Here is a 13,296-nt window from a genome sequence, read left to right as displayed (position 1 = left end):
ATAGGGATTTATTCCATCTTCCTTTTTAAGTATAATGTCAAATGTTTTTTTATTTAAATAACATATTTTTTGTGTTTAATTTTTCTTTACCTAAAACTAGAGAACTCAATTTTTGCTAAATACACTGGGGTAAGAAATTAAGACAATTTGCAGACTTGGTTGATTATCTCTAGAACTACTGGACCGATTTTAATGAAATTTGATATGTACATACATTGATACATTACAAAACAAATAATCATTCAAAAATGACACACACACATGATCACGCGTCACACTCGTTGGAGTCAGAAGGTATGAATTTGCCACAGGACAATTCAGGCCAATTGTCCCAGGAAATAATAAACTGTCTTATTTCAAGTATGAAATCACACTGCAAGGCCTGTATAGGGGACCATATCCCATATTAACCCATTTTTGTTTGTTTATTCTGCAACCACTGTTTCATACTTTTCGACTCCAATGAGTGTTATGCACGACCATGCGTGTGTATTTCAATTGTTGAATAGTTATGTGTTTTGTATAGTATGAATGTATGTACATAGCAAATTTCATTAAAATCGGCCCTGTAGTTCTGGAGATAATCGACCAAGTCTGCAAATTCTCTGAATTTCTTAAACCAGCGTACATCATTACGTAAGACTTATTTTTACGAAGTTTCTACCTGACTCGTACTGCAGATAACTTTTGATTTATGAGTATCGTGCCGCAGATTGACTCAGAAAGTTTTGTTACCGGGCCTGTCTAACTTGGCTGAATCGGTATTAAAATTCAATAGATAGTTCCACTTGTGGCGAAGTATATCGTATCACACCACGCTCACACAATGGTTATATAGTATTTTTTCCTTGCATTAGACGATGTTGATTTGAGCTGTGAGGAGATGCAATCTACATTTCACAGAAACTGAACTCATCAGAAGTTTTAAATGATATGGTATTTTTCGAAACTCAACATAAGCATTGTGGTAATGAATAGAACTGAAGTAAAGAAAAGCATAGATACCGTCTCATTAATAGTACCGAATGAAATCTTAAAATTGGACTGCCTCATATCATATTATTACGGGACAAGTTCACTTTTTTCACATTTCAGAAAATTTTATTTAAATTGTGATAGGTGGATGCCATTTGTTTGTACTTGTTTTGCTACTATTAAAAGGGTCATAATCAAGTAATTTGGAGTCGACCAACCCTTGGCCTTTGTCGTAGCTATCCCAAGAGTTCGACATTCCTCTGACACTCTGTAAGTATTTTTGAAACAAGATTCACCTGAAAGAAGATTTGTAAATCCTTATTTCACTTTCCATGAATAAAGAGCAGAACTACTCAGAAATTGTAAGTTTGTGGATTCATATGAAACTCAACAGGATCTTGAGCTGTTTGAAGACAGAATGTATGATAAACAAAAGTCTTGATAAAAAACGGACAATAACAAACTGGCGTTAAAGGACAAATTTTATTTTCAGCCTACTACATTCAAAAACAAAAAAAATCGACTCACCAAGAAGGAATTGTCCGATTGAAACGAAAATTGATGGATAGGAAGACAATGTACAGAATAGTAAATTATTAAAATTTCAGAACAATTGAATAATTTATTGCAGAGTTACAGTACCAAGTTTAATAAGGTGTTGACCCGCCTCTAGCATGGATACAAGCTGCCACACGGCGTGGCATAGACCGATAAAGCTCCCGGATGGTCTCTCGCGGAATTTTCTGCCAAATTCGATCCAATTGTCGAACAAGGTCATCAACATTCCGTGCCATATGCAATCGCCTTCCCATCATATCCCAGACATGCTCGTTGGGAGAGAGATCAAGCTTGCAGACAGTTCATAGCAACACGTGCCGTATGTGGTCTGGCATTGTCCTGCTGAAGAACCAGCCCAGGGCGCTGCAAAAGGAACAGTAGCAAAACAGGTCTTGGGATGTCGTCGACGTACCGCTGTGCAGTAAGTGTACCTCTAATGACGACCAAAGGGGTCCGGCTGTCAAAGGAAATGGCACCCCATACCATAATGCCTTGTTGAGGGCCGGTGTGGCGTGCAATAGTGAAGGCAGGATCCCCCCTCTGCCATGTACGTCTCCAAACACGTCTTCGATGATCGTCAGGACACAGTTGGAAGCGGGATTTGTCGCTAAAGACCCAGTCGGCATCATTCCTGCCTGATCTGTTCAAAACATACATGCATATGAAATTTCAATGTAATCGGATGATTGCTTATTGGTGCGTCGATTTTTTTGTTATAGAGTGTATAATACATGTTTGGGGATGCTGTGAACTTACGTAAAATCAACAATGATCATTTGCTATACTAAATGAAATATTTAAATAGAAACTTTAGATGGTTTGAGCACCAATGGTGTGAGGTCACCTCAATTGTCCCGTGGAATATGTTATTGCTAGTTTCCTGCTTTTTTATATTAAAGGTTTTTTCCCCTTGCAATCATAAGAGCATAGCATTTCAAAAAACGTAAATTATTTTAAAGGGAATTTTTGGAGCGAGGTTAGTCAAAATGTTACAAAAGATCTATAGATCTCTGTTTTGATTTCAACAAAAGAAGCCGTGCTGTTCAAATGCTTAAAATTTAATGATTAATGTAAAACTAAACATTGTGCTACTTGTAAATAGAACGTACTATAAAGGAATGCATAGATAAAGAACAGACAGAAAAATTAGATATCAAATCAAGTATACGAAATTAAGACGCCCTTAACTTATTTAAAAGCAAAAGTGACTCATTATCGATATTAGATAAAATCTTTAAATACGCTACAACTCAATCTGCCATAATTTCATTTAGGTAATTTTGAGGATTATTGTCCTAGACTAACAAGTATTTTTTTGTTCAAAGATACAGCCGATATTTGTCTTTGATATTTATTTTTAACGTTCTATGATGTTTAGTCCCCCCGATAGAAAGTAAAGTTGATTTTGGCGTTAACATGGACAATTGTGCAGAGTTTATTACCTGCAGTTTCTGGCTTTTGAATTTGGCGGTTAAACTATTGTCTCGTCTGATTTGATATAGATTGATAGACACTTTATCATAATCACCCTCTCATTCGGTCTTTTGTCTCCCCTTAATACAGCTTTGATTATTTATGCCATGAATTTTAAATTATTTTTTCAATGCCCACCTGTGTTAATATTTTTCGTCAATTCAGGCATTTATAGGGCAATTTTGTTGGCCTCTCTTTCAGGGGAACCATATTAGGTGGGCCAACGTTGCTCCCACAGTAAGGACAAATAGTACAGAGAAGGAAAGAACATTCATGCCTTACCCGGGATTCGAACTCAGAACCTTTCTAATGCAAGGACAGTTCCCTGACCCCTACACAGGCCGATCGGAGGAACTCTAAAATAAGTTGGTATAATATATTCGGCACGTTTCCAATCGTGTGAAACAAGATGATTATGAATCAAGATGATGGAAATCTCATTAATTTCACCCTACTGATACTTGATGAAATTGAGATCTATGGATAGTGGGACGAGGGAAATGAAAAAAAAAATGTTTTCATCGTGCTTAAGTTCAATAATGCTTTATAATATTAATGGTAGGGTATGAGGCATTATACTGTCAAAAGTACCACATTGTACAATTATTGGATATCGGAATATATCATTAGCATTACATGATGTATTTGATCAAAGAAGTTTGATATTATGTCTTTTTAAACCTCCACGTACATGCTATGATGGTTCGAGAGCATGACGGAGCAACCCTAAACATCCAGCGGTAGCATTGTGACGCAGTTTTTCATTTGCGTGAAATCTTTAGGTCATCAGAATAAATTTGACTGTAGAATATTTAACGGATAGTGTAATTAGGACATTATCTGACAACATTGATCTGATAATTTAGTTAGCAAATCCAGATGAAAAAGAATTAAAACATTATTGCGCATGGTGCTAAAACACATAATTAAAATTATGCAGACCTAGAAAAATATTTTCATTTACAAATTTGTTAAAAATTAACTGCAAGCATTGATAAAATTTAACTATCCTAGTTTGCCGGGAGGCATATTAGGTATCATGACAGCTATTGACAATTCTTCATTTCTGTGTGCTTGAAGATTAGCTTTTGTTCGAATAGGCTTATATTTAATGAAGCGTGGTCAGAAATCAAATACGGTTCACAATAATTTAAATCAATATATACTGAAGTCAATACTGAAGTCAATACTGTACTCATTCTAATGCAAGGATTCGTTTATGCCTGGAGAGTTGAGCGAAATAAGTCACTGAATTTGACGAGCCATTGATAATTTGTAGCAGATTGTTGCAATTTCTATTAAGCAAACGTGCCATGTTTACGAAACAAATGAATAGTGCTTCTGTTGCACTAAGCAAAATGGAGTAGTTTCATACGCTTAAAATTAGAAGATTTTTTATAGTATTACTAAGCTACTGTAACACTTTTTGTAATTTTTTGATGATAAGAATAGGTAGCCAATATTTCATAAATAATATTCAAATTCAGGCAAAGATTTGAAATTCTTTTTAGGTTATTTCTATGTTAATTGTTGAGAGTTAATGCTTTAGTTTAATTAATATTTTGAAAATTAACACTCAAATGTTCATTGGTTAAAAAATTAATAGTAGTTCAGTATTTTTTATTTCATAATCGTTTATTTAAAAATTTATCTTTTCTATTTAGACTGTCGCTTAAAAATATTTTGTTAAATATTGATGATAAATTTATTATTTTGTTAAAAGGAAAGATAAGTTTTTTTTAACAGAACAAGCAAACTCTTTTGCTTAAAGTAATCCGCATTGAATTTCAAATTTTGGAAGGGTTTATGTTACCTTTTCATAAAAACATTCTACTCGTTAAAGCATATTTTCACTGTAGATAGTTAAGTGTACCAGACTTTTTAAGATTTTAAGATTTTTTCTTAAATGGTTTTAAAAAGGAATGCCGTATAAATATTATCTTTTGCATTAACTGAAAAAGATTCATATAGTTTTGGTAAAAAAAATCCTTATTGTTAAGCATCATAATATTTATAGGAAAGGCTTGAAATGAGCTTAAGTAAAATCTTTGTGAGTAATACGAGTTTTTTTTTTTTTTTTGAAAATTTTAACTATAGCTGCATTGTTAAGTTCTGTAGATGGAATAAAAATAAAACAAATGTCCAACTATATGATTTGACCAATGATTTAGTAAATGCTGCATGTACGTACCAGTTTATTTGTTTAATGTCCTTCAGTGGGATGATCGTAAAGACACGGTTCCTTGTAGAACACTTAAGTCAAGAATCACTGGCTGCGGTCAGTGCAGTCGGGTGTGAGACCACTTTGATCATCCCGCGTAGGGACCAAGATTGAGCGGTATCGCCCCTCGTTAAACTGTTCTACCGTAAAGTGCTCGACCAAAGCAGGGGAGCCATCCCCTCTGCAGAGGACCAAAATTGTGATGGCACTTAGGATTATCTTCAGGGATGTTTCCCAGATCGGCGCCAATTGCCCATAGTGCAGCTCTAGTGCGACGTAAAGGAAGTATCTACCCTAATTGTTAAACAAAGTATTTTTTTTTCATGCACAAAGCTTTTTTGTGCCTTAATGAATGTAATTTAAGTATATTTCGATTAAAAATAATTTTACTTTTTATATGTGGCTTAAAATGGGCTAAAGTTAAACATTTAATACTTTGATTTATAATTACTTGAAAATATAGATGAATCATTTGAAAAATCTGAAATAATTAACTTCAAAATTGATCGAGATAGAAAGCTGAGAATTGAAACGCAAAGACTGATCATTAAATGGTGTTCTTGAATAAAATATCAAAAACTAAATAGTTTCATACGCGAAGCTCAACTTCAAATAATCATGTGTTGCCAATTAGTAATGATAAATGGAAAGTCATATGACATGGAGAGACGAGTCCCGTTGGGGTATTTTGTTTCATTTCAATGCTATAAGAAAATATTATTAGGAGACTTAAATTTCCCGTCGGTGGATAAAAGCTTAAATTACGCAATTGCTTTAAAATATCAACAGCACGTGATTTTCAACTATTTTTCGATATCAAATGGCAATGTTTTTCAATATCAAAGTTAAGAGAAATGTATGCACACAAATTTGCATAATATCTCCAGTTATTTTTCTGGTTGAGTATTTTTTGACTTGAATATTGTTTGCAGTGGTTGTGTCAAACAAAATTAACTTCTTGCTTACTAATCATTAAAAATAGGTAATGAGTTTAAAACCCAAATGCTATAAATTGAAGACGCAGACTTTTAATTTGCTTAAAACGCTAAAGTTGTTTTAAGTAGAAAATAATTCTAATAAAACTAATCCAGAAATCCATTGAATGCGAGTTTTTTCGTATTTACTAGAACTAAATGAAATTCTGCTATGTTTTCTAAAATATTCCTCTATCATAAATTTATTTTATAATTATAATTTATTGTTGAACTTCTAAGTTTGGTTTTGATTACTCTTTCAAATACATAAATTAAACAAATAAAATAAAATTTCTCATGTTAAGTTCCTATCAAATTTCTGAGGCTATGTATGGTAGAACTTCATATTTTCCTGGATAAATATAATTTATGGTAAAAATTGATAGTCCTTTTTTCCTGAATGCAAAAGTTTAAAATCGACTTTAAAAGTCAAAGTGAGTAAAGAATATTCAGTTTAGAAAAATTCAAGATTAATTTCTAATTGATAAATAAATGAAAAAATCTCTTTGAGTTTCCCTATTCAAAGTTTAAATGTTTTCACTTTTGCATTCTTCTGAAAGATTACGCTGAACTACACAACAGTTTGCGTGATATTACGTTAAAATAGATATTAGATTTTTAATTAAATTGTGTATCGTATTAGAAGGTTCTATCTCCAGACACTTTAATGTCTTTCGTTGAATGTCTCACTGCTTCCTGCATACCTCTGCATCTTAAAATTGTCGCTGCGTTCGTTAAGTTCAATTAAGAGTGCGTAATCACTGCTTTTACTTAATTTGATTATTCAAAGAGGTTTACATTTAGTGAGACTGGAGTAGAGAATCTGCGCTTCCCATTAAATTTCATAATTTGAGGAGATTCTGAGCAAATGAATCTGAAACTGGAAATAATAGACTACATACTACTTACATTATTTTCGAAAACATTGTTAATTTTTACAACTGATGGTGTTTCAGTGTGGAAATTAAAGTACGTTAAACTGATTAACATTAGATTATAAAATTGAGCATGCACTTTCTCCTCATTCTATCTGCTTTCTAGTTTTGCAAAATAAACTATTCATGATGCTGATCTAATATCCGTAATAACACTGTAAAAATTCCAGATCATATTCCGGTATAAATTACCGAACGAATCGCACTTTGGGTGCATCATCCGTAAGATCTATTTTTTCCGTAAAATATTATAGCGTAATTTTCATAGTAACTTTTATTTGATTAGAGTGATTCAGAGATTCCATAACATGTTCCATAACATGTTCCTGTAAAAATGGATTTTACTGTAAAAAGTAACAGTACGCTGAGTGCCGGTACTTCTTACCGTAATTTGATCCACAATTGTTTACAATGGTCCTAAATAAACGTAACTCTTTACTTCCTTGATTTCTTCTCCTTTGAATTTTTCTTTCATTCGTTTTTTCATTGAACAACCATTGAACTCGACTTTTACTTTCTGAAAGTTCATTTTAAGTCCTACTCAAATGTTTGCATCTGATGGAGTGTTGATTATTTCTGCTGGGTAATTTTGTTTGTCCGAGATAATACAATGTTATCAGTATAATAATAGTCTAAGGCTTTCTCCATTTACCTCAATTCCTTTTCTTACTCCAATTTAATGCATTAAATATTTTTTCTTAACAGAAGTGAACAATTTAGGTGATATTGCGTCTCTTTGGCGAAATCCTTTTTTAAGTTTGATTTTCGTTTTACTTTTATCCGTTATTATTGTTTTCATCGCTTTACTACATATATTATGTATTACATAATCTTTTACTATCACAGAAAGTCTTTTTCGTCAGAGAAACTTGTATGGCAGTCGTGATAAGGGTTTCAAAAACGTTCTCAAATTCAATTAAGACAAATCAAAGATGTATTTTATATTCGTTATTCGTGCGATTAGTTCCCTGGATTGGTTGGATGGTACTGAAACTATTTCTGAAGCCTGCTTATTCTCTGCTGTGTCGAATCCAGAACTTTTTCTAGACTTTCGGACGATATTTTTGCGAACATCTTATAGACAGTTGAAGGCTGGTTAATGGGCTTGCATATTTTAATACATCTTTCATATTTTTTAGCTAGCGTATTTTTGAGAATATTACATTTGCTTCTTTCATAAGATCATACCATTCACCCTTATGTGCAAACTTTGTTTTTATTTAATTACATTATATAGTCTTTGTATAGGAGCAATTCAGTATATATAGGAGAAAAGTCATCAATTGCATTTTTATGATAAAAGCATTTTCATCATTCTCATAATTTTCATCATTTCACAATTTTCTCATCTGTATCATCTATAAAACTCCATAACGAAATATACCATTTCGTTGACTGTTTTGTCTGCAAAATGATTAATTAATTTATGTTTTCACTGTTTTCTTGGTTCTTTATTTTATTCATTTAATGATTATTTGAATCATTAATTTACTCATTCTTTTAGTTTTTTTACTGCGTTTCATTCATTTTCTGACTCATTAATTCTTTCACTCTCTCACTTATTGACTTATTAATAATTCATTAACTGTTTCCTTCCTTCCTTTTTCAATTAATTCACTTACTCATTTGCTTATTAATATGCATTACACTTGCTCTTTAAGACTAATGTAAAATGAGGCTGCTTTTTTTAATTAACAAATGAAGATACATATAACTTGATAAAAAAATTAAAAAAATATTTATTCCATAATGGTCAGCGTTTACAAACTAAAAATGACATGAACGATGAAATGTAACGTACAGGGGTAGCAAAAAAAGTAAAAGCGTTTTAATATAATTTCAAATATTCATAACGGCATGTAGTCGTAATAACAGACAGGGCAAAAATAAACACATTCACTCTCCAGAAATAAAATTCAAAGTTTTGACGATTCAGTAATCCTTCAGCTGTATTTTGCTAATTTTAAGAATTACATCGTCACGAAATCACGTGATTTGTGACAAAACGGGAAATTTCAAATATATGACGAAAATTTTTCCTCTGCTCGAAACCTCATAGTAGTACACATTGTGGGAGATTGTTAACTAGAATGACGAAACTAGGATGAAGATCAGACAATCGAAATTGATGCAATAAGCCAATCGGCTTATATGATGGTCAAGGAGTTGGCCTCGTGCCAGGAAGAACCCGGGTTCAAATCCCGCTTCGGGCATGGGTGCGATTTTTCTTTCTGTTCTATTTGTCTTTCTTGTGTTATTAAGGGTATATAGACCCTGTTGTATGGTATCCACGATAACTAGAATATTAGAAAAGTTAAATACATTAGGCACTATGGTCAGGCAGTTAAATACATTGGAACTAAAAGGGTTTGTTTTCGAAAAAAATAGAATGATGAAATATTTTTTCACTATAGATGGAATTCGTATCTTCAAAAAAGTGACGATAGTTACACTGACGGAAAAAAATAGCCCAACACAATGAAGGAGTTGTGCTAGATAAACTAAATTTGGTAGTCTTGTTTATTCAATTAAATTTCGTGCATGGCGCATAAGTTTGGTGCTAGTAACGCCACTGTGACCATACAAATCAGGATTGCTTCAAATACGTTCGTAAGCGTTATTTTTCGTTAAATTTTGATATAGTGAGTTGCTGCTAGTCAAGAATGCCTTTAAAAAGACGAAGAAGCCCTTATCAACAGATCACTGACTTTGAATGTGGTCATGTAATAGGACTGCAAGAAGGTGGATTCTCTTTCTGAGATATTGCAGAAAGACTTGAGAAAAATTTATGCACTGTGCGTGATTTTATAACAGTCGTTAAACAGCTGACCTAATTTTCGGGTTTACGACTGCTAATGTTCAACTCCGTAGCCATGCAATTTTAAACCTATCCCAGAAGACAAGACAATGAAACTCTCAGATCAAGCATTGGGAGAAACTAGCTTTTAGTTGGCAGCAGTGGTCAAGGGAAGGTACTGCTTCAAGAAGACTGGGTTCTTGGCGGCACTCCTTAGAGGGAAGACCGCAGTTTACGGAGTATGGCTGCGGCACACCGTACTGCACTTGCATAAGAAATTCGAGCTGCAGTTGGCACTGTAGTAACACAACGAACTGTTACAAATCGGCTGCTTAAAGTACAGATTCGAGTGAGAAACCAGGTAGCTTCTATTCTACGCACTCCAAATCACTGCCATTTACGAGTGGTGTCGAGTTAGAGCTCCCTGGAGGACAGAATGGAGATTTATTGTGCTTTCTAATGAAAGTCAGTTCTGCTTTGGCGCCGGTGATAACCGTATATTGGTTAGAAGGAAGCCAGATGAGCCCCTGCTACCGACCTGTCTCCCGTCTAGACACACTGCTCCAACATCTGGCGCTGAGGTCAGGGAGGTAATTTCCTATGACAGCAGGAGCACTCTCGTGGTTATTCCATGCACCTGGACTGCAATTCTGTTCGTTAATCTGGTGATTCAACCTGTTTTGTTGCCATTCATGAGCAGCATTCAAGGGGTATTTTTCAACAGGATATCGCTACTACTGCTGTTGTTATCCCCAACACCTTCTACAAGATGTCGACATGCTGCCTTGACCTCTTTAACAAGATTTTTCACCAATCAAACACTCCATCTCAATCAAACAATCCATTTGGAACTCCTTCCCACAAAATGATATGCTGCATCTGTGTGACACAATGCATTACAGTTTGCATGCTTGCATTCAAAATTCCGGTGGTTACTCCAGTTATTAATTTACCAGTATTTCACATTTGAAATATTATTTCTCTTAATAGCATAATTATTTGATCTTGAAGCTTTAATCAATTAAATATGTTACTCAGGCAAACGCAGTGCCTAAATTTCATTACTCTACATTATTTTTTTCTTGATGATGGGATTTTTTTCCATCAGTGTATTTCGTCATCTTGATGTATACAAGAAAACGGTTTCGTTAAAAAACAAGAAAGTTTCTTGTAATTTAAGCATCTCTTTTTTACTGTGTTTTTATTTCAGTTCTCGCAAGAGGGCCAAAAAGTTATTAATTATTTAAGATACAAAATTTTCAACTATTCATTTCATAAATTTTAATATTTAATAATAAGCTTGGCCTTGGCATTGATAAATGATAATCGTTGGAAAAAAAACTCCCTAACTGTGATTAAAGTGTCAACTTAGAATAAAGAATTATTTCATTTATTATTATTTGAAGACAGGAAAATTGCCAGTCTTTCAGAAACCCTTTTCAAGCTTTATTTGTTCCAAACATTATTTCCTATTATATTCATTTTCTTAGCAAGAGTAAGTCCTCTCAAACAGAGTATTTCATTAACCGTGTTAGCGATGTCAAAGTAGAACATTTTTCTAAATTGTGACTGCTTGCTTTTTCTAAGATCTATTTTTTCGTTTAAAAATAATCTGTTAATAATATTGAAACAAATCATTAGAGATATTTTTCAAAATATGTTTTCTTGAGTATAAACATTTCGACTCAAAATTTTGGATAGCTTTCCCTTAAAATCTCAACAGCTAATACTAACAATAGCTAAAATTTTCTTTTCTTAATTTTTGTTTACTGATACGTAAGATCTTAAGTAGGTACTTTATTTACATCGCACTACAGCTGCACAATGGGCTACGGGCAACGGTCTGGGAAACATCCCTGACGATGATCCGAAGACATGTCATCGCAATTTTGATCCTCTGCAGAGGGGAAGGCTCTACAGCTTTGATAGTCCGACGACCTGCGTGTGACGTCGAGCACATTATGGTAGAACGGTTCAACGAGGGCTGATACCGCGCACTCGCGGTCCCTATGCAGGATGATCAATGTGGTCACCCACCCGCTTACTGACTGCCGCCAGTGATGCTTGACTTCGGTGTTCTACTGGGAACCGTGTCTTTACGATCAGTCCACTGCGGGACTGACACATCTTGACGACTGGCTGATTTAAACCTTAAAATCAGTTTTTCTCTTCAATCTGCAGTTTTTTTAAAATGACAACTTTAGTCTATGTTTTGTCGAAATGAACAAATTTTAAAACGTTAAATATAACAAGGAATCGTGTAAATGTTGCAACAAACTTCTAGGGGAATTAGGGCACATCAGGATTAAAATTGAATAGAAACCTCAGTCAGGAAATGTCATCATACGCCACAAGAAGTGCTTTCCTATTATGAACTCGTTTTTCGCTTTCTTTTGAACAGTTAATTATAGGGGAAGCACCCTTAGCTGCGTGCGACGATATTTCCGGGCATGGGTTCCTATGCAATTTTAGTCCTGATGATGTGCCCTAATTCCACTAGAAGTTTGTCGCAACATTTAAGTGACCCCTTGTTATAATGTTTATGACGAAATGATGTAACGTTTTTAAACCTATACATTTTGATTAAAATTGCTTTTTTTAAAAAAAAAATCTGTATCTTTAGAAGCAATGCTGATTTCAGATTTGAAATCTCCACACCCGAAGTAAGCAATACAAAGTATTTGTATAAATGTAAAAAAAATTGTTCTCTGGAGTAATTATAAGATAACCTAGCTGTATTTATCGTGTATTTGGATAAATATTTTACTTTGGAACATTGTGTTAATAATGAATTGTAACAAATACTCAGTTGAATTTTTTATATATGTGGATAAATATTTTACTTTGTATCATTATTTTAATAATTTATTCTAACGAAAACTCTGTTGAATTCTTTATGCATGCGGATAAATATTTTACTTTGGGACATTGTATTAATAATGAAGTGTATCAAATACTCAGTTGAATTTCTTATATATGTGGATAAATATTTTACTTTGTAACATTATTTTAATAATTTATTCTAACGAAAACTCAGTTGAATTCTTTATGTATGTGGATAAATATTTTACTTTGGTAGACTGTGTTAATAATGAATTGTAACAAATACTCAGTTGAATTTTTTATGTATGTGGAAAAATATTTTACTTAGCCACATCATGTAATCATGATGTTAAAAAGTTACTAATGATATGTTAACAATGACACTGATGTTGAAAAAATATTTTTTAATGCTATTGCAGCAGCAATTAGTACAATGTATTTTGCGGCTTAGATAAAATAAAAAGACGATTTTAATTTATTTCAAACTTTAAAACTTTCCAAAACTGAAAAGTATTTTGTGACCTTTCTGCTATATATGTA

Source organism: Parasteatoda tepidariorum, chromosome 7, assembly GCF_982258835.1.
Source record: "Parasteatoda tepidariorum strain Cologne lab strain chromosome 7, Ptep-v5.0, whole genome shotgun sequence".
Lineage (NCBI taxonomy): Eukaryota > Metazoa > Arthropoda > Arachnida > Araneae > Theridiidae > Parasteatoda > Parasteatoda tepidariorum.
Note: the sequence above shows the minus strand (reverse complement) of the source record.